The sequence below is a fragment of the Cavia porcellus genome, unplaced genomic scaffold, assembly GCF_034190915.1.
Source record: "Cavia porcellus strain 051 isolate PalLab524CR breed Dunkin Hartley unplaced genomic scaffold, mCavPor4.1 scaffold_27, whole genome shotgun sequence".
Lineage (NCBI taxonomy): Eukaryota > Metazoa > Chordata > Mammalia > Rodentia > Caviidae > Cavia > Cavia porcellus.
In genome coordinates, this window is record NW_026947510.1 from 18,037,019 (window position 1) to 18,058,806 (window position 21,788).

General features: G+C 53.3%; 1 protein-coding gene across 6 annotated transcripts in view; it reads right to left on the bottom strand.

The window, feature by feature from the left end:
* Iqsec1 (IQ motif and Sec7 domain ArfGEF 1) overlaps positions 1-21,788 on the bottom strand; it is a 302,628-nt gene that overhangs the window by 279,693 nt on the left and 1,147 nt on the right. The window lies entirely within an intron of this gene.

Sequence of the window (21,788 nt, forward strand, 5' to 3'; positions counted from 1 at the left end):
AGCAGCTCAGGGAACAGGGACACCATCCTGGGTGCACAGTAACCGTCCAAAGCGCCCCTATGGTCCACTCCCGAGTGCACCCCCATGTGAACCCTGGCTCTGCGACAATGAATGCTGTGAAGGTGTGGTCCATCCCTTCTGACACAAGCGCCACACAATGACAAGACAGATGGGACAGGGCTAGATGGGGCCTCTGTCTCACTGCTCAACTTTTCTGTAAACCTAAAGCACAGTTTAAAACATGAAACTTATTTTAAAATTTCTTTTCAAAAATCTAGAACAAGAGATGACAGAATCAGGAGACCCACCCCATACTCCATCTCCCACAGTCACCCACCCCTCCCTCACACAGGCTCTGGGACACCACACATTTCTCTGGACCAGGACCTGGCACACAGTCACTGCTCTAGAGATGCCTGGCAACCCTGCTGATGAAGGAGTCAACCTACAGCATGCCAGACAGTCATCCCCTGAGTTCTGTAAATGGGAAACTGAGGCACAGCCCACGCTCATGTGTATTCTAATGGCTGACAAAGCCCAGTGCCCCCACACCCCAAAAAGGTACTATTACTCTGGGAATGTCCTCGCTCTGAATCAAGAAGCACACCTGATCCCCAGGGGTCTGGAGCCGGCTGCTGGATGGGGTGTTTAAAGCTGGAACTGCCGGTGCTAAGTGCAGGTTAACTCAATGCCTGCAGAAGACACATTAATCTGTTCCTCGCCACTCGACACGTCACCTGGGCAGTGTCCCCTCCAGTCATCGGGCCCCACCCCGTCCCCAGATGGGACCCTCCAACACTCACCCTTGCGATCATCCACAGATGCCAGGAGGGGAAAGCAGGACATCACCGACAGGCAGACGCTACCCAAGAGACGGGCAGCGGGGCCTGCCTGTGGCGGTGATGGGCGGGAGAAGTTTCTGCATGTAGTTATTAATGACTTTATTTATATACCAATATTTAGTACTGCTTGCAATTAAGTGGATCTGCTTGCAAAATATGACTAATTAGAACAGTTGTGCTGGCAAGGAGACTCCTGTAAAGAACCATATCCATTGCTCCAGCGGAAGTTGCCCCTGCCAGCGGCGCAGCAGCTGTCAGATCTTGGGGAGCAGTTTGGGCTCTGCGGGCCTGGAGGATGGGTGCTTGGTGGCGGTAGGGCAGGAAGGAGGGCACTGGAGAGCACAAGGCAAGGAGCACTGCACTTCTCCAACCCAGAGGCTTCATTTATATGAGGCTAGTTAACTACATTCTCTGGCCTCACATTTTCTGCAACGTACTTGGAAGGCAACCAGAAAGGTACGCCACTGCATAATTTCAGAGCTGACATTTCGAGAGGAGCCGGGAGAGGGTGCCTAGGCAATGATGCAGAGACCCGGATCGATTGCCAGGAGCTGGCGTGTGACATTTGGCATTAATCACCAATGGGCTTCTGTCCATGATACCTGTGCTGATCTCCATCCAGCAAGGGGCAAGGTTTTCTGTCTCATTTTTCACTGAATGACCATTTGTGTCCAAAACAAGTGCCAGCTTCCAAAAGTGGTCACGTGTCCATTAGTGGGATCTGGGGATGTTCTGGCCATGCGCTTTTCTGTACTAGGCACTGGGCAGGGGCTGAGGCCAGAGACCCAGATGGCCTTGAGATGCCCTTGACCCAAACTGTATAGTCCCCTGGGTGTGGCAAAAGACCCAAGGGACAGATCCAGCCACAGAGGGACAGATCCAGCTTCCCGGAGGCAGCGCATACCATAGCTGAGTTTGAAGGAAGAGGGGATGGTTCCTCGGAGACAGCAGCACTCCCCCAGATCTTACACCTCTGCCCTACCCCTCACCCCCAGAGCTCTTCCCTGACATTCTGCCCAGTCCTGGACGCCACAAGTCACTCTCCACCTGCTGCCCAGCTTCATCTCTGCCTCCAGCACCCAGCCAGCCATGCGGGCTGTCTATGCCATGCTGGACAGTTAGCTCCTCAAGAAAGGGGGACCTGGCACACATAACCCCAAAACTATTCACTGAGGTGCAAGGAGGATACAGGTGTAAATCTGTCTGTAGCCTGCTGGAGTCCGGACCTCGGAGCCCTTCAGAGCCTTCACAAGCAGGAAGCCAGTGGGTATGACCCCAAAGTCATGGTGTCCTGCCCCAAGGAGGGGACAGTCTACGGCCAGTGCTCCTGCAGGGCAGAGATGGGGGCACTGCTTAGTTTACAAGACACAGTGGGAATATCAGAGTTTTTGTGAAGTCATCCGGTTTGTCAATGCTGGCAACTAACTCAATTGGTAAAATATGCACTGTCAGCTGGGTGTGACCCCACAGAGTCTGGTCTGCCCACTCAGAACAAGGGACAGACTAGAAAGTTCAGCCCTAGAGCATCTGGAGTGGACACTGGATTCCATCCAGGTGCTACTACAGGACCAATCCCTCATATGACTGGTCACAAATGCCAGCTGATGGTGGTGCCCTGGGCCAATGTCAGGGCTCCCTCCTCCACAAACAGACCCCATTCAAAGCAGAATGCACTTGCAGAGACACAGGCCAGCCCCCTTGCCCTATCAAGGACCTCTCTGCAGGCCCACCCAGCTCCAGAGTACTGGTGCTCTCTCTATCTTGTCCTTTGGCCAGCTCCTCTCTCAATGAGCCTTCAAGGAACTCATCTGTCTGATTCCATCTCAGTCTGTCCCCAAGGAACTCAAACCAACACATTGAGATAAGTCCCCCACTACCACCCCACCGATATCACCTCAGCTGCAGCAGCTGGTGACCTCAATGCTGTCTGCTAGACTCCTGGGACAGAGCCAGGTCAGAGGTGGATACCAGATACCTGGTCCCCTAGGAATTCACAGGATGGAAAGCTCACCCCAAACACCGTCCCTGTGAAATCCTCGCAGCTCAGCTCCTGTAATTTCTGGTGTACAATGCTCCAAGCCTTGTGAGATGTGACCCTGGGTGGCTGTGTCCCAGGCAGGTCATCCAGGAGCCAGCACACAGACACCCCACCCCAGCACTTCATGGAGTTGTGATGGCTGCTCAGTTTTTTCCTGGGGAAATTTCCTAAGTCGGAACATTATACATCAGAAACATCATACATTATACATTATCAGAAACATTATAAATTAGAAACCTGCAACTCCTGAGACAGCATCAAGCTGTTTTTGCACTCAGTGCTGGAAACTTAGCCAACGAAACCACAGTCTGCCTGTGGCCATACAGCCAGGTCTTGGCCAGACACAGCTCGTGGGTGGGGTGCTCAGGGGAAATGAGCCCCCGGATCTGAACTCCTGGGCTCAGTCACATAAGTTCACACTGATAATAACGATGGTGACAGCAGTGAGGACAGATGTCAGTCACTGTCACCCACAACTAAGTGCCAGGTTCTGTGCACTCACACCTTGCATGCTATGTCTTCTACGAGCTCTCAAGGTCTCTCATTAGCCTCATTTCACAGATGGGGAAAGACTCAGAGAGGGAGGCCTCGTGATGCCCTTGTGGCCACCAAGTCAGCCTAGGGCACCCACCCCCCAGGTTCTGGCTCAGAACCCGTGCCCTTCAATCACTAAGTCCTGCTCCCAGCCTGACCATCCTGGTTGGGAAAATGTCATCAGGGGTCCCAGCAAGAGGAGGGGATTGGGCTTTGCTGAGGACCTGATGGGTGCCAGGCCCTACTGCGCTCTGAGGCCCTCCATGGGTAGGGGTGGGCAGATCATCACCCCATTTCACACAGCCAAGGAAGCCAGGGCTCCATGAGGAGAAAAGACCTGCAGAGCCAGGACAGGATCAACTGGGCCTCAGCCTCTTGGACCTCTGGTGCCTCACACTGTGGTCATCACTGCAGGTTCCTGGCAGAGAGAGGTAAGCCGGAAGCCCGTCTCCCTTATCTGGGGAGGAAGGAGCCCTTCACTGGAACTCCTCACAGTTCCCAGGAACAGGTGCCAAGCCCTACTTCACCAGCCCTGAGTCACCTGGGCGGGGGGACCCTCAAGACAGCTTCTCTTCAGGCCACCTCTCCAGAAAGTAGAGAGGACAAGGCTGTCCCGACAGGGGGGTAGGGACCAGAAGGGCCACAGGCCTGGCTGCCATTCATTCCATAGACATATCTGGCACACGGAGTGGGCCTGGGGGTCACCAGTTTCCCAGTGCCTGTGCCCCAGAGGAGACAGAGCCCAGGTCCCAGCAGCATCACCTCTTGGCATGCTCTGCTTGGCCTGCTGAGGAACAGGGACCTCCAGGAAGACTTCCCAGGGAGATGACATCAGTCATTGGTCACTGACTGGCAGAGGGGAAGGGAGCAGGATCCCAGCTCAGAGAAAGGTAGATGCAAACTATGTTGAAAGGAAAGAAAGGGACAGAGGACAGAAGCCAGCTCAGGTGGCAGCAACTCGAAAGAGCCTGGAGAAGCAAGGTGACACATGCACCTGGTGACAATGCCAAGTGTGACTGTGGGCACAAGGAGCAGAATGCCCTCTCCCACGGCAGTGACTCTGGTGAGACTTCAGAGGTCTGGGGCAACAAGCAGAGTATGTCACTCAATGAACGTCACCTGCAGCGGAGACAGTCTGAGTGTCTGTCCTGTGTCTGTGGGTGGTAGAGCATGGGGCTCCCCACTGGCCCAGCAAATGTCTGGGCAGGGGGTGGGCATCAGTTTGGCTCCTAGAGAGGGTCAGCCAAAGGTCACCTGCAAAACTCTCCTATGGCCAGGCCATCATCTCTCGTGGCCCCATCATGGGTCACCAGTGCCTCACTGCCACCCTTGGGAGACAGGCTGTTTGAAGGGATCCAACCCATGGCAAACTAAGCACCCATAAAACAGTGGTACATGCTGAGCACGATGGTATATGTCTGTCGTCCCAGCACTCTGGGAGGCTGAGGCAGGAGATTCACAAGTTTTAGCCTAGACTGGACAACTTAGCAAGAATTTGTCTCCACACTAAAAGAGATAAAGCTCATGGGAGGGCCCAGGCTCAGTCCCCAGTATGGACAGAACAGGCAGAGTACACTGAGAGAGGGCACACAGGGACAAGGACAGTGGTACAGCAGGAGAGAAAGTCGCAGTGTCAGGGCGGAGATGGTGGACGGACACGGGATAAATGAGCAGAGCTGGAGAGGCCTTGGCTGGTGCAATGATAAATGCCTGGCTCTGGCAGCATGATCAGCTCAACTATCCACACTGGGGGTCAGGCAGGGAGGAAGTGGCCCAGCCATCCGTCACTATGGGTGGCAGGAGTGGGAGACTCCTGCAGACTGCAGCAGAGGGCACCATGTCAGCAGCACAGAGTAACCAGGGGCCCGTGGGTCCACGTAATAACCAGAGGGGACTTCATCACTGTCTGCCCTGAGCCAGGTCCAGGCACTGTGGAGCAAGAGGCCACCAGGCCCAGGGACAGACACAGCCAGCCAGAGGGCTGTGTTGTCAGGTTTGTCACCAGTGCTAGCAGGAACCAAGGGTCCACGGAGCCAGCAAGAAAGCAGGAGAATGCCTGGCCACGGGGGTGCTGTGATGGAGGACCTGAGAGCCCACTGTGGGCTGCCAGCAGTGCCATCGGCCAACAGGACTCTTTCCTCAGAGACTGCTAATGAGCAAACAGGACACAGCCCCAGCACTGTGCTGAGATGGGAAAACAGCCCAGCAGGGGCTGTGGGGTAGGGGTGGGGACAGCTGGAGACTGGGAAGGGCCCTAAGGACAGAGACCCCTGGAAGGAAAAGAGGGGGCGGGCAGAAGGACAGGGAAGAGAAGAGACCTGGATATAAAATTACGGTACAGGAGAAAGCTGGATGACGACACTGACGCTGATGTCACTCTGTGCTTGCATCTATTTGAAAATCAATTTTCATAATAAAAAGTCGTACTATTTCTTAAAAAGCAAAAGTGAGTGAGAGCATTTTTCTTTAGATAAGAGCCACGCTGGGACAGGGGACTGTGGTACCGGCCAGCTACACCTACAGTCCAGCTTTCAGGAGGCTCAGGCAGGAGGAGAGCGTGAGGCCAGCCTGGACTACATAGCGAGTCTGTGTCTCAAAAAACAAATAGAAGAATAGCCACACACAAAAGAGCCCAGCACTACCTGGAACCGCCCCCAAGTCTTACCCCATCAGTCCTCTGCCTCAGTTTTCTCATCTAGCACCATCTACCTCGGTGAGTTGAGTCTGTGCATCTAAAAGAACCTAAGCATCAGGGTGCACAGCTGTAATCCTAGCATTTGGAAGGCTGAGGCAAGAGGATTGCCATGAGCTCAAGGATCACCTGGGCCATTTCATGAGACTCTCTCTGGAAAAGTCAAAAAATAAATAAAGTACCTGGCAATCACCCCTGCCACAGCAGGCCACTCTGGGCATGCAGTCCAGTTTGCACCTGTGCTCACAGAGGCACCACTGACAAGAGCCAGGAAGGAGGAGTCCTGCATGTCGCTGGACAGACACGTGGATAAGCAGGCATGGGGTCCACGACAGAAGAGCATTGAGTTAAAAAGGAAGGAAACTCCAAGAAGGGCCCACAGGAAAGAAGCTGAGGACACTGTGCTGAGTGAAAGGGGCCAGCCCCGCGGTCAGGACTCAGGACTCCACATCCAGGGGACGAGGAAGGGGCGGGGGGCTGGGTGCAGGGGGAGGGCAGTGGCGAGAAACAACACGAATGCACTTAATGCCAGTGCACTGCACACCTTTTAGGCAAATTTTGTTTATCACAATTTTTTGCTGTTACTGCAGACTGAACCCAAGGCCTTTGTACTGCGATACATTGCAGCCCTTTCTCCAACTTTTTATTTTGAGATAGGCTCTCACTAATTCCCTAAAGTGCCCATGCTGGGTTTGAACTTGCAGTCCTCCTGTCTCAGCCTCCCAGAGTGCTGGGATGACACGTGTGTGCCACCACCACATGCGGCATGATAAACAGCCTCCATTGGAAACAAAGTTCCTGGCACACCACAGATGCGCAACTACTGCCAGCGCTGCCCCTCCCCAAGGAGAGAGAGAGGCAGAGCCCAGATCCCTAGGCTGAAGGTATGGATGACGTCTGCCACCTGTACTCCTGTCCCTGTCCCTGCACTGGCAGCCTGGGAGGCCCATGTGCAAAAGCCAGCAGCACACTGGCTTTGTACAAGACCTTCGAGATCAAAATATTTGCTGGAGTGCATATATATAGCTCCACAGCTCCTGGCTTCTGAGATGCATTAGGAGCTGGTGACCCCAGCAAGTCTGGTCGGAAATTTGCCTTCCCTGAAGCAGGGGCTCTGCGAGCGCAGCCCCATCCTCCTCTGCTTTCTGAGCTCTGAGTTCAGGCTCCACGCCTGTCACCTGGCTGCCTGGTGCCATTCCTCTTTGGAAACTCAGACTGCTTTCCAAAGCTTAGCAGCAGGAGTAGCGGCAGCTGCAGGCCCAGCCATACCAGTGGAAGCACGAGGTCTCCCTCTGGTCCACACTGAGGAGGCAGAGGCAGGGGGAAGCTTTAGACTGCTGCCCCCACATGGGTCTCCCCTGGATCCCTGCAAGGACCACACCCGTCTCAAGCACCCTTTCGGAGCCATTTCCCATGCTTCTCCAGGGTGGTACCCCAGACACCACCAGGGGCCTGTCCCTGCCGCAGTGTCACCCTGAGAAAAGGCTGGAGCTTGCTGCTCCCTGAGGGCTTGTCAGGACAGTGAATACATGAATATGTTAATGACACAGCAGATGCGCAAGGTTCCCTGTACCTGTCAGCCACTGACTCTCTGTGGAGCTTAGTCCAGCTGTGTCCCCCTGTCTCCGTCCCTCTCCTTCCTTCTATGTCTCGCTTTCTGTCTTTCTCTGCGGGCCTCTGTTTCTCTCTTCATCATGGACTCTTGGTCTCTCTCTCTGTCTGTTAATGGCATCCCTTCTGTTTGAGAACCACAAACAAAGGTGCCCCTGCGTGCCCAGTGTGCCCTGTGGGGAAGTACGACTCAGGCCCCCACACTCCAGATGGAGACAGCCCGGTACGCTCAGAAAAGAGCCCACACCACAGCCGGCCCTGCACGTACACACCCACCTCTCGGCAATTTTGTTGGAAGGAAGGTGCACTTGGCACGCTGGGCTACAAGAGGTGACAGTGCTCAATCCCAGGGCCATCGCTGCCCTCCGTGTGGAAGAGCATCCGGGCCTGAGCCTTCCTCTGAGGTCCTACAGCTGGGAAATACCCAAGCACCAAGTGTGGGTCTCACCAGACCAAATGCAGACCGTTCTAGACAAGTAGCCAAGCTCAGCCTGCAGCACGGCAAGCGAGGGGTAGCCTGTAACCCAAAAGCTATTCTTGCTAAACCAGGGGGCACAGGAAGGTCACAGAGACTGCAGCAGACAAGCAGAGCGGGGAAGACAGGGTTTGTTTGCGCAATTCGGGTCAATCAAAGTGAAGCAAAGGAGAACAATTCTGGGACAAAACCACGAACTCAGGCAGATGCTGGGAGCTCAAGAAGCCAAAAGCCAACCCCTCCCAGGGGCAGAGCTAGGGCCCACATGTGGAGCATCCTGAGTCCCCAGGGAACAGCACAGAAGGGGTGTTGAGATGACTGGGCCTCGATGTCCCTCCTGATACCCCTCTCTGCTCGCCCTGCAGCTGGGTGGTTTTTCCAGCTAGGAACTCCCTCACAAGGAAGAGACCCACCAGGTTGTGTGCCCAAAGGACAGAGTGGCCGGCCACACAGCTGACCCCTCCCACCCACGTCCATCCAGAGGACCCTACCTGGTCTGCACCTTCGAATCACCCGAATTTAACAGCTGAGGTTCCAACCTCCCAGGTGATGGGTTAGAACAGGGGCCGGGGTCAGGTCATGAGGGTGGAGCCACCCCTGCTAGAATGAGGTCCCCACAAGCCCTTGATCCTGTGCCTTGAGAAGACAGTGCGCTGGGGATGAATCTGCTGGTGCCTTGACCTTGGCTCCCTGGGGCCCTAGACCTGACAGCAATCCTGTCTGCATTGTGAAGCCCCAGGATTCTGTCACCTCAGCCAGCAAGGACCAAGACAGACCTGAAGAGCCAGTTCAATAGGGAGATCAAAGAAAGGACTCTTTACAGAAGAAATGTCCACACAAGGAAGACAGCCTGTTGTTGTCTCCTCCAGCCAGGAAGGTAGAATCTTTGGCGCCTGGTGAGTGACAGTCTGGACGATGGTGATGAAGCAGCACCATCCACCCCAAGCCAGCCCTGTGCCCCAAGCCAGCAAGGTTGACAAACACAAGGGGCACTTGCCACTCCTTCGACTCATCCTCTCCTCTCCTGGCATGGAGCTTCCAGGTTCCTGGAGGCATGAGAGTAGGGTTTCGGAGTTATACACGTCACGTCTACCACCAGCCTGACACCTACCAATTGCACAGCCTCAGGCAAAAGGCTTTACTTTGTTGACCTCAGTTTGCTCATCTGTAAAATGGGGGTTATGTGAGTAAAAAAGGATCCACTAGCATGGAGCAGTTGCTCAATGTATGCTCATTCCAGCCTGTCCCCAGTGGACACTGCTGTGCCAGGAAGGCAGCTGCCCTGCACAGGAGAAAAATGGTGGACACTCAGCTATGTCCAAAGCCACTGGTCACTATTCTGTGTTTGTGTGTGTGTGTGTGTGTGTGTGTGTGTGTGTGTGTATGGGTGTGTACTGGAGATGAAACCCCAATACACACATACACACACACATACACACAGAATAGGCTCATGCATGCAACAAAAGCCTTAAATGCTGAGCTATGCCTCCAGCCCTAGACTTTTTGATGCGGCTCCCCTGGCTGGAAGCAAGTTTCAGCACAGAGCCCACAGCAAGCGATTTTATGCCTTTATACATTGTGCACTTATGTGATTGGACTGACGCTGTGCTTCTCATTGAAGTGCCAGCAACAGGATGAGGAAGCGGGCAATTCCATCATATGTGATGATGGCCCTCCTCACCGTGGAGACTCCAATCTTGCCCCCATGACCATCATGGTGCATGTGAAATATGTCCCAGTGTGTCACTTAGATATAAGCAAGGCACTGGGGTGGGGCATGAGAAGGGCAGCGGGTGTCTCCTGCCTACCCAGAGGGGGAGAGACGGGCACCCCGGGTGAATGCCTGTGAGACCTGCGGCTGGCAGACTATAATACACCCTCAATCCACAATGAAGGAAGGGCCAGGATGTGAACTCTTCTCACAGGCGTGTACCAAAGACACGATGCAAGTGTGGGAAGAGCCTTGTAGGCAGAGAGAACACTGTGGGGTGAGCGACGGTTTAGGGGGACAAATCAACCAGCAGGCACCACCCCACAACCAGGATGGGTTTGTGAGCAAGAGAGGGCACGTGGGCAAAGGCTTGCATCTGTGGCTGCCCTAGTCCGTCTTCTGTAGCCAACGCCAAATGCCGGAGACGGTACAATTTATGCAGAATGGAGGCTCACGGGACTTCCTGTCCCAGCTGGAGGCTGGGAAATCTCAGGGCACCAGTGCTGGTGGCCTGGTGAAGGCAGCACGGAGTCACAGAGTCTTGTAAAGCCACTGGTAACACGGCGGGGCCACCCTCCTGGCCTCCTCTCGTCCTCATCAAAGGCCACAAGCTCTGCCTCCAGGCACCGTCGACATAGGCACCTGGGCTTCAGTGGCCAAGGCATGGACTTTTTGGAGATGTGCTAAAAGCACAACACTGGAAAAGGTGACTTGGAAAGGGACAGGAAGAGGAAGTGCGGGCAAGAGGACACACACCTGCCTGCTTGCCACACACGGGGGGGCTCTCCACTCTCTACAGCTCCCCCACCCCTCTGGGGCCCCCACTACCACAGGGACATGCCCTGGGCAGGACAGGGGCTGCCCGGTGCTCCCGATCCCTGCACAAGACCAGCTCCAACCAGGAGTGACGCTGCTACTGACGTCCTCAGTGCCAAGGGAAGAGGCAGGAACGCACACGCAGGACTCCGGTGACTGCGGCTGTCAGCACTGCGTCCATGGTGATGATTTTCCCCAGACTCCCTTTCTCCTCCCGGGATGTTTTGGCTGCTTCGCCATATGGCAAGAGTTAAAAATACAGCTCAGAGCGTGGGGGATGCAGACAAGAATGGTGAGCATTGCAGAGTGACTGGGCAGGGACCCTGGTGAGCCTCAGTTCCCCAGGGGGGCACAGGCCACCCCCAGGCCTGGGAAACATCATCAGGCATGGGTACGGGCCCTTGAGACTACACCACCTCCCACAGGGGTCACCCAGGTCAGCTCTAGAGTGGCCCCCAAGGCCCACGTGGTAAAGGTTTGGCCCCAGCCCAGGTGCTGCAGGGAGGAGCCGGAGCCCATAGCAGGGAAGCACCCAGGCAAGTGTTTAGGTCGCCAGGGTGTGCCCGTGAAGGGGACAGAGGGGCCTGGTCTCCTCCTCTCTCTGTGCCTCTGGTTGCTGCTCCCCTGTGCCCTCTGCCACTGCGGGATGCGGCACCACAGGCCCCAAACCAATCACGCACTGAAAGCTCCATGAGCCCAAATCAGCCTTTCCTCTTTACACTGACACTGTCCCAGTCACAGAAGCCTAAGCCGGTGGCCCTCCATGGGTAGTTCCTCACAGCAGGGGTGGCACAGGGGCTAGGTTCCATGCAGCAAGAGCTGGGAACTGGGTGCTGCCTTAGATGCCTTGGAAGAGAAGCTGACCACACATCTCAACAAGCCAGACACGGAGGCTTAAAGACTTCTGCACATCTTCATCCTGCTTCCTAAGGGGACAGAACCCAGTTCCCCAATCCTTGACGCTGGGCTTGTCATCTACCTGGCCAGCAGAATCTTCAAGGGCTACTTAGAAGAAGCCTCACATCTCCCATCTGGACCTCTCAGAACACTCAGCTGGGAACCCCAGGCCACCATGGAAGAAACCTGACTCCCCAGATCGCACCAGGCTGGCTGGCTACACAGGGTCACTCCCATCAGGTGGCCAGCTGAATTCAGCCTGCCAGACACCTCTCCTAAGCCAGGCCCATGGGTAAAAGCAATCCAAACCTTCCGAACCTGCGGAGTGCATACAGCAAGTTCCCCTGAAAACACAGGAAACGGAAAAACCACCCAGCCAAGCCCTGTCCAAGCTCTGATCTACAAAATCTTGACACAGAGTAAAGTGGTGGTTTGATTATAAATTTTAAATTATTACACAGCAAAAATCACCAGGACATTCTGCCTGATAAGTGACTGATTGATTTACTGATCCAATATGTAGTCATTAAAACCTAACCTGAGCCAAGGCCTCTGATAGGAGCAGAAGAGATAATCATTTTTTAAAAATTTTTAAAATTTGTATTAGTCCATATTTACTGTACATAATGATTACATTTCTCATGGGAAATTATCACATACATAACACGTCTCAACTCTTTTCATGTCCTCCCCACCAAGAGAATCAGTTTATTTTCTCAGTGCCCAGCGAGGACTGGGCTACTGCCTGGGCCACACAACACGCCACAGATCTACACCCAGCTCGGTAGCTTTCTCACTGGGTCTGCCACTCCTGAGCCTCCCTGCCAAGGTTTCCTGCCCAGCCCCTGACCTGCTCTCATTCTCTCCAGTTGAGGAAAAATGGGGTGTTATAACCTTGGGTCAAGTTTCAGTAAGTTCTAAAAAGTCCTCTATGAACTAAAACAAAACCAAAAAATTAAAATATTGCCTTAAAAATACTTACTGAACACAAAAGAAAGACAAAAGGGAAGAAGAGAAGAAAAGAGACTGGAGACACCCAGAGAACGAACAACAAAACCGTGTATGTAAACCCTGCCTTATCAAGAGTTACACTGATATAAATCTAAGTGGCTTAAACATTCAAATCTAAAGACAGAGACTGGCAGAATGAACTTAAAAAACCATTTAATCCAATTACATGCTGTCTACAAGAGACTGCCTTCAGATCTGGGGAAGACACAAAAAGGTTTAAAATAAAAGGATGGAAAAAGATATCCCATGCAAACGGTAACTTAGAGAGAGTGGCTATACCGATATCAAACAAGACTCCAAGGAAAATACTGTGACTGATCAAAGAAGAACACGATAAAAAGGTCAATCCATCAGGAAATAGCCATTATAAACACACAACAACAGAGCCTCAAAGACATGAAGCACAGACTAACAGAAGCCAAAAGAGAAGCAGGGTTTCAAGGATAGTATTTGGGAACATCTGTGCTGCACTTTCAAAAACAAGCAGAACTACTCACCAGAAAATCACCAAGAAAACAGAACTAAAATCAGCTGGACCTGACAAACATACACAGGGTACTCCAGCCTGCAGCAGAACACGCTTTCCTCTCTAGTGTACACAGAACGCTCTCCAAGACAGACCTTAACGAGCCTCAGCGAGCTTTTTACTAGTCTGCTGTACATGAAGACTGCACACCCTGTGTGGAGCTGGCACACGTACAACACACGTTCAGTGCCTTTTCATCCCCTTTCCCTCTCCTCCCTCCATCCTTTGATTTACTTCCCATTTAAGAAAGATCGTCGCTCTCCCTGCTTCCCGTTATCTAACGTTTATTTTCCTCTTGATTGATACTTGGGGTTTCTTACGTAAGGGAAACCATGTGATACTGAAGCTGTGTGTCTGAGTTACTTTACTTAGCATTGTGGTCTTAAGGTGCGTCCATTTTCTCACACATGACTCCAGTGTACCCTCTCTTTGTGCCACAGTACCACTCCACTGGTGCAGGCACCACATTCTCTATCCATTCATCTGTGACGGGCATCAGGCTGTTCCAACGTTTAGCTACCACAGGTTGCACTGCTATGAACAGGGGTATTCATGGATCACTGTAATATGATGTATGTGTCTCTTTGAGCCTCATGAAGTTTGAAAGGACTGAAATCACATGCAACAGACTGAAGTTACAAGGGTTTCCTAAAAATGTCCCAATGTCTCCACTGAGGGGAAAATGCATGGTGAGCCCTGGCTCAAACCTCCACCCTTCCCACCTCCTTTCCTCTCGGTGCCTGTTTCCCCAGCAGCACAATGGGATAATAATGATCCCCACCTCAGGGGCATAGCAATTATTATAACGGTCACCCAGTATTGTTCCTTATGTTGATTATGGGCTGTAAGAACCATCCCTTACTTTCACCCCCAAGTGGGGAGCTATGTATTCATACAACAGCTCAGACTTTGAAAATATCACTGCTCCCATATTTAACTTGGGCCTGGCTGCAGCCCAGAAGAATCATCTGTCAATGCAGAGGAGTGGGTGGTGGTGAGGCCCTGGCACAGGCATCTGGTGAGTCCTGAGACCAGCACCAGGCTCACAGGAGGTCCCGGGAGGCCAGCTGGGGACAGATGGGACGGGTGGCCAAGGCCACCCTGGAGATGGGCTATTGTAACCTGCCAGAGCCTGCCAGAGATCAGACAGCTGGGCAGGTGGTGGGCCATGGGGGGAAACAGACACTCTTGACGCCCCTGCTTTTTTATGGGGACAAAGAATATGCAGTCTCCACTCAGTCTTAAGAATATGAAGTCTCTCCAGCTTAAAAATATGCAAAAGTGTTGTAGCTGAGGGCTCACGGATGGAGAGGGCACATGTCACAGACGCTGGGATTTAAAACTGGCCACGTTAAATGTGTAAAACATAAAGTGAGTAACAGGTAATAGATGCCACCCAATGATCACATCATCAGAATGGAAACCCTGGGATTTTTCTCTAAGTTTGAATTTATTCTCAGCCTCCCAAGACTGAACAGGAGTAATATAAGTTAGCAGGAGGCACCAGGCATGGTACCAAAGTCCTGTAGTCCCAGCCCTCTGGGAGGCGAGGCAGGATGACAAGTATGGGCCGAGCTGGGGCAACTTAGCAACACAGTGAGACCCTGTCTTAAAATTTAAAAAAAAAAAAAAACTGGGGACATAGGTCAGTGTGAGAGCTCTGGGTTCAATCCCCAGAACAAAAGATGGAGGGAGGGACAGGCAGGGAAGGAGCCAAGCAAGCACGGGTCGCTCTTTGCATCTGGGCACAGTAAGGACTTACCTCTAGAAGTAAGAGACATTTTATGACCCTATTTTACAGGGGAGCAAACTAAGGCACAGTGAGGCTGACCCAAGGGCCAGAGGACACAGTCAGGCCGTGGCATGGGGAGCTAGGAACAGGGCCCAGGGACATCTCCCTCCCTGAGTCACTCACTGTTCCCAGATCCTCTGCAGGAAGCACTGTGGACACCAAAGTCCCATCAGGATTCTTTCTTTCTTGGCCAAGATGTAACCTCCCCTTCCCATCTGGGCTGGGGATGGGATGACAGTGGAAATCATGCTCCTTTGTCCAACACCTGTGTGCCCCTGCCCACTTCCAGACTCCCAGAATCCCCCACGTCAGCCTGCGGGGTCTACTGCCACAATCGCCATCTCTCTGCTCCCTGCCTGCCCCAGGCAGAGGTCCTCCCAATGCCCAGATCTGTTCGGCCCTCCTCCACTCTATAGCTGCCAGGACGCCTCCTGTCTCCTTAGATTATCACCGAGGTCCCTCATGAGTCTCCATGGCCCTGCTAGCTCTGCCCCATCCTCACCTGACCTCAGGGCTCCCCATCCACTACCTCACCTGCCCCCACACAACTTCAGGCTGCTTACAGACCCATGGAGGCCCTCCGTAAGCCTTGTCCTGTCTCTTGAGACTGCAGGCCAGAGCGTGGAGCTGTCCCCAAGCAGTGGCTCTCATCCAGCACTGTGTCCCCATACTACCCAACACCCATAGGCAGGCTGCAAAGGACTGGGAGGACCCAGCCTTGCAGTTCCATACCTCAGAGGAAGCCCTGCCTGTGGCCCCCAGCAAGCCGCACTCCCTGTGGCCAGAAAGGTGACCCCTCTGATGTTCTGGGTGGGTGACAATGCTGGAGTTCACCCTGGATTCTCATTCTGCGTGAGTGGCCCAGACTACATTTGGAAACAGCTCTGAAAGTTTCCCAGAGCAGTCACACCGCGTCAGAAGCATCTCTGAGGCCTCTCTGGCCAGGGCAACACAGAAGGTGCAGGAGAGGAGGACCAGGAACCTCAGACAGACGTGGGTGCAAATCTCACTTCTACCACCAGGGGGCTGTAGCAGAGACAAACCACTCCCAACTCTCTGGGCTCGGGTTTCCTGTCTGAAAAATGGGAGGACAAAACTCACAGCTGTCACAGGGTGAGAGCGGAAGCAGGGATACTATGGAGTCCACCCCCAGCACTAGACACGTAGAAAAGGCTGTTACTGCTGTGGCTTTATTAGAATTGAGACAGTTTAAGTTTAGGGGCCAAATTATAGGCTTTCTGTCCTGTTACTCTGCGTATGGTCCCCAGGAGAGAAAGCCAAGCATTTCAAAAACAAGGTGCAGCTTGGGCGAGAACAACTCACTCTTACCACATGTTTCAGCCCCTCCACCTCTGAAATCTGGGTTCTAAGCAAGACTGTTTTGGGCCTGGATTCCTCCTGGCTCATCTGTCTCCACTCGCAGACCAAGGGCACCTTTCACCCCCACACACTCAAGGTGCACAAACACATGTCAGGGGCTGTCCCATCCACTTTCTTCAAGTCTCAGCTCAAATGTCCCATCTCCTAGGAAGCCCTGCTGATGTCCTTGTGTGACCATCTGCTTCCTGTGCTGGGGCTGCACACGCCTGGAACCCTTTCGCACCCTCCCTGCCATGCTCGAGGTACAGGTTTCTGTCCCCATGCACACAGAGCTGCCCAACCTAGGACAAGAACCCTGCCTGCATAACCGAGCATAGTGTGAAGACAGGAAGCGGAGATCACATGTCTGCTGCGCTGAGCCTGCATCCCGGGACACCGAGGTGCTCCACAAACATGCGTTCCTCATCCACATGATTCTAAGCACCCTCAAGAGCAGCACTGCCCACAATAAAGCAAAGACTGCAAAACCTGCATTGTAGGACCTGGTGGAGAGTGGAGGAGGCGTGTTCTGCTCTGTATAGTGCTTTCAACTTTCCTGCCCGTTTATAAACACTGGGGAAAAAGGATCCTCCAGCCTTTGCAGTACCCTCGTTCCCTCCCTGGAGTCTCACCTTGGCAAATACCACAGATGATTCCCACCTCTGAGTTCCCTCACCTGTCACCAGGAGAGACGGTGAATCAGACAAGCTGAGCTCACTTGTGAAGTCCACGCCACTGGAAGTGGCTGACGCAGGGGCTACATCCTGCAAGCCCACTGCTGGGTCAAGGATAACGCTCAGGACCAGTCTCAGGGAGGCCGGGAGGGTCCCTGAGCAAGGCCAGGGCAGCCCGAGCAGGCAAGGATCAAAGTCAAGGCCACAGCGCCCTACTGATGGAAACAGAAGCACTTAGTATCCGTAGGATCAGGTCAGGTGACCCTGCCTACTTCTGAACTACCAGCCCTATGGAGGAGCAGGGTGGAAACTCTAAAGGCCTCCCTGCCTGGGGTTTCTATTCACATGCCTCGGTGAAGCTGGGTCCACATGAGGGGCGTGTCCAATTGCAGCCTGGCCTGGGTCTGCACTGGGTGGGGGGCTGCAGACCAGGGCCCACTGATCTCTAACGGCCTCACGGCTTCCTGTAGCTTTTGCTCCATTTCAGTGAGGTCAATTCATTTTCCCAGACCTGCTTCTTGCTGAACGCCTGGCTTGCCTGTGTTTCTCCCATGGCTCGATGGCAATTACACGGATGACACCCTGACAACCACAGAATGGTGCACTTCCCAAGGCAGGCAGAGCACTGATCTTTCATTAAAAAAAAAGGAAAAATAGCACCAACGACTTGATCAGCTGTTAAAACAGTGTCAGAGAGGAAACAGCTTCACAAACAGCCACCCTGCTGACCAAAAACATCCTGGTGTCCCCAGACACCTGACTCCAGGCCTCTCTGATGTATCCAACTGCTCACACTCCCCTGTGAGTCCCACACACAGCCTTGAGGACCACGATCCCCGCAGGGCCCCGCACCCTGTCCAGGGCAAACCTGCATTTCACAGGCGCTGCCACTTGCTCTCCTCAGCCCCAGCGCGATAAAGAAGCGTCCCTGATTTATTTTCCAGGTTGTAAAATAATAATTTGCTTAGCTTGTCAGACGGCTGGGAGAGAGCTTCAGAGAAACACTCCCTCCTCATGCTGCGGACTCTACCATCTGCTGGAAAATAAGAAGGGCTCTCTCTGCTCCCTTCCCGTTGAATACATTTTGTCCAAGGAGGACCAGTGTCCCAAAGCAAGGTGCAGCGTGTTCCTGACACAGGGACATCCTCCCCAGCATTGGATACAGACGTTATCTTGGCTGAAAGAACAAGAATAGTATTTCATGAAAACATGAACGTGGTGTTTCCTGCCGCAGTTTCTCCCCCACTCACAGGCCATGAAAAAGCCCTCTTGGCCTCTCCCCAGACCCTGATCTTCCTAGAGAGGACAGGAAATGGCCCCCAGGGCCCCAGTTTCTCAGTACCAGCTTGTATCCTCCCCTGCCACTGTGAGGAAAAGCGCCCATCTCGGAGGTTCTGTGCCAGGACTCCCTAGGTAGGGCTCTCTGTTACCAGCCTGCTGCCACTAGGACAATCCACTTTTGTCCTGCCACCCCCTCTTCTCTGGCTGGCCCCCCAGCACGCCTCTGAAATGAGGTGCCATCGTCATGGTTAATGTCACCACAAACCTGGGAAGAATGCTTGTTTGGAAAGTCAACAGAGACTGAATGCCACTGGAAACCTCCCCCAGAGTGAGTCACCAGCTCCAAGCTCCAGAGAGGAGTGATGTGTGATGTGACAGCCCTTCACAGCTGCAGGGGACAAGAAAGGGAAGGAGGCTGCACCTCTGGGCCCCTCCCAGACACTGGAGGCAGATGTTTACTTCTGCAGAGAGACTTCCGAGGATCAAAGGCTAGAAGGGATCATCTCCTTCAATCCTTGGCCTCTCCACATTGCCACCTCATGTGACACCGGATCCTGCTGTGCTGACTTGATCCAGGAGGCAGAGCAAAGCGAAGCCTTGAAGCCTTGCAAGCCTTGCGTGCTGGGCTTCCTCCAGCACAGGGGTGGCCTGATTATCACCAGTGAGAAGGGCAGGCAGCCCCAGTGGAGGAGATCGGGAGACAGGCTGTCTGAGTTCAAATCCTGGCTCCACTACTAGCCCAAGCCCAGAAATCCAGCAAAGCATATGACCTTTCTGATTCTCAGGTTCCACATCTGTACAATGGGAATTGCAACTATACCAGCTTAGTAGGACTGTCAAGGTGGTAAAATTAGTTAGCAAATCCAAAGACTTGGATCGTATGTGGGCATAAGGAACCTTCCCTCTGCTTGGTTCTGTGCAATCATCAATAACAGCAGTATTCGTGGACTTTTCATGGGAAATTCAAAGAAAAACATGGTGCTCTCCATCAACCCTTCCTTCTAGGCTTCAGACATTCAACAGATCCAACTTTTAGATGCCTTGGCTTCCAGCCACAGGAGGGCAGATTCAGATACAGATTACTATCATGTAGACAGCTACCAATGCTGAGGTCAGAAGAAATCAACAACAACAAGAAAAGCAAATAACCCCAGGTAGGCCAGGTATGGTGGTGCACACCTGTAATCCCAGTACTTGGGAGGCTAAGCCAGGAGGATCACTATGAGTTCGACTGAACTACATAGTGAATTCAATGCCAGGAGAGAACCCTGTCTCAGAAAAGAAAAAAAAAATTAACCCCAAGTCAACAAAGACATGCTCACTCACTGTATTTCTTTCTGGTCTTCTCCTAAAGCTAAGAAACTCACATTTTTGCCACAGTAGTAGAGGACTGCAAGAGGAATCTCTTAAACAAGAGTTTAAAGGTCTCTGGGCTTGCAAGCTTCCTGTCCCTGGACCAACTGGGTGAGGTAATACCAAGCTAGCTGTGGTCTCAGCACGAAGTTGTTCAGTGAGCCTTCAGTTGTATCTGTCTGTTCTGCAAGGAACCTGTGCATCTTCTGTCTACACCACAGGCAAGGGCTTCTGACTCAGGCCAGTGGCTGGAGGCTGAGAAAGAACAGACCAGCTAGGCTGAATTTGGCCACGCATGCTCCCTGGGCCCTCCCGGAGCCCTGGAGTAGGCAGCAGCCCTGCCCAAAGGTGGGCCCAGTAGCATAGGGGATGTACAGCCCAGTTCCCCTGTATAGGACTGTGGCCCTGAACCTCTGGCAGAAGTGTATGCTCAGTCACAGCAAGCAACACCAAGCCCTTCACCACAGCCCACGTTCCCCATCCCATGTCTTCTGCGGTGGGCCCTAAAAGTTTCATCTCCTGCCTGGACTCAGCTGGCCCAAAAGAGGTAAGGGACAGACAAGGCCAAGTCTGACACGCTCAGAACACCTCTTGTGTGCCTGTGTCCTTTATGTATGTCAACCAGAAAAAGTACAGGAGGAAGCTGGGATCGTCGGAAGCCAGGTTCAGAAGTCCTGTGAAACACCTCATGTTTACATCTGGCAGGTACAGAGCCTGGCCTCAGACTGAGTTCATCTCCTCAGGCTCCTTCCTCTATGCGGGACTATTTATCTTCTGTCTCTCTTCCTCATGCCCCTAAGCCCACTGCAAGGTTCTGCATACAACAGGTGCATAATAAAAGTTCTCGAGAGTCCTGACAACCCCTCACTCATTAGGCACCCACCAGCTTGCTCCAGATGAGTAGTGGGCACACCCAATCTAGGCTTTGACAACCCCGAGTGCCCCAGGACCCCAAGTTCACAAGCAGGCCAGTCTGGGGCATGGGCCTGACTGACTTGTGTGAGCCTCCAGAGAGGAGGAGGAGCCAGCCTTGCCCTTCCCAAAGGGCTGGGGCACCAATCAGGTGCAGGTAAAGGGGCTGGCACCCCTGGCTTCTGCTCCAGCCAGGGGCCAGCAGCACACAATGTCCTTGGTACTGTCACCCATGAAGATGCTCTGGTCTGCCCTAGACCTCTTGGTTTAGAATCCCCTGTTAGGTGAACATGCTCAGATTTGAGGCACGCACATTCAAGTGTGAAAGCTGCCTCGGGCTGTGGCACAAGCACTGTGCTGCCATCCTGCTCTACTTAAAGGTGATACTATGCCTTCTCAAAGGTGACACTGGCTTTGGCTGCATCTCAAAGAGAGAGAACCAGATGGACACAGAGCTGAGGGCTTCTGAGACAAACCCAGCATTCACATTCCCAGCTTCCAACCAAGTGGACACTGGGGACTTCCCGTGACAGGAAGGAGGTGCAGCCTCTTGGAATTCTCCTGTCCCCACACTCCACTTGGTTATCAAGAGTGACTTTGAAGAGGAAAAAAGGAAACCATCCCCTGCAAGGGTGCTATGAAGCGTCTGCCACCAATGCACGTCACTGTTTCCTATAAAAACAGGAATGTGGATCCCTCCCAGCGCTACCAGATACTGCTTGAACAGCTCTAGCTGGTCTTCCATCCTTGGTTGGGGGAAAGAGCACCTGCAGGCAGCACCAGGTGACCCACAATCTCCTGTCAGGGAAGGGACTAAGGGGCAGCATCTCACAGTTAAAGGAGGGCAGAGGGGCCTGGTGGGCTCCACTTCCTCCCCAGCAACAGTCAGTAGCTATCCCTGTGCTTCCCACCCCTGAACCCAGATAAATGGAAAGCCGGAAACTGCCACCCCAGCCTGCCACATAAAAGCCACCAAACTCATCCCATTCTGAGACCACCCTACAAGCCTCCTCCAAAGCGCTACAGACCCAGTGGCACTGTCCAAAGTCAATGCTCCACGTTGGTGGTTGGCAGACTCTCTGTCCTGGGACCACAGCTTGGTGCAGCCCACCTGGGTGCCAGAAATACCAGCTCTCCAATACCTGGACTGCCACTCCTGGTTAACAGAGAACCTCTCCCGGATTTCGGAACCAAGGTTAACTCCTTCCCCCACCACCTATTCCCCAAAGCCTTGCAGGAGGCCTGTGCTTCTGGACTGGATCCC